This window comes from Corvus brachyrhynchos, unplaced genomic scaffold, assembly GCF_000691975.1.
Source record: "Corvus brachyrhynchos isolate BGI_N302 unplaced genomic scaffold, ASM69197v1 scaffold8, whole genome shotgun sequence".
Taxonomy (NCBI): domain Eukaryota; kingdom Metazoa; phylum Chordata; class Aves; order Passeriformes; family Corvidae; genus Corvus; species Corvus brachyrhynchos.
Window position 1 is genome coordinate 2,485,794 of NW_008240031.1, and position 862 is coordinate 2,486,655.

The window sequence follows — 862 nt, forward strand, 5'->3', positions numbered from 1 at the left end:
GCCCGCGCCCCGGGGCCCCCCCGCCCCCGCCGCAGTTGTCCCGGGCATTTCACGGGGCTCAGCCCCCGCTGCTGTCGCTTTGCATCCGCGCACACATTCCCGCCCTTCCCGGGACACCCGATCCCTCGCTGGCACTCCGCACGTCTCCGCAGATGCCGCAGGCACAGGTTGGGGTTAACATTAGCCCCTGGCTCCTTCCTGCCCGCCTGGTGCCTGCCGGTGAACCCCAGTGCAGCTTTTGGGGTCCAGCACCCCCCCGTTTGGGGCATCCCCCACCTTTGCCCCAGGCTCTCTTCAGCAATTATCCCCATGAAATTCCGCTCCGGTGGAGTGCTGCGTGTCCTCGTGGCTGTCGCGTGTGGCACGGGTGTCCCCGTGGGTGGGTGTTTTAGGGATGCTGCAGGCACAGGCGTGGGGGCACCGGGGATGTCTCACCCCTCGGTACGGTGGGGAAGGATTCCCCCCTCATCCAGGAGGATATCCAGTAATTATAAATGTGGTACAGGGCAGCTGGGAGGTCCTGGGGCACACATGGAGCATCAGCACCATCCTCGGGCAGGTCTGAGGGTGACTGACCATAATTCCCAGGCCTGCCAGACCTGCCCCCCACCCTCTGCCCACCCTCTGCCCACCCTCAGTAATCTCAGCCTGATACGGGACTTTTCACCACTTCTTCAAAGCCGAGATGGGTGAAACCCTTTGGGAAGTCAGGATGGGCTCAGCTGGCTCGAGAACTGATGAGTCAGTTTTCCTCAAATTTAGGGATTTTTTTGGCTGACCTCGGGCAGGACAGAGGAACAGCCCCCAGCGAAGGGCTCCGTGCTGCGGTTTTGAAGCCCGTGGTTTGCTCCGGAGGGACATC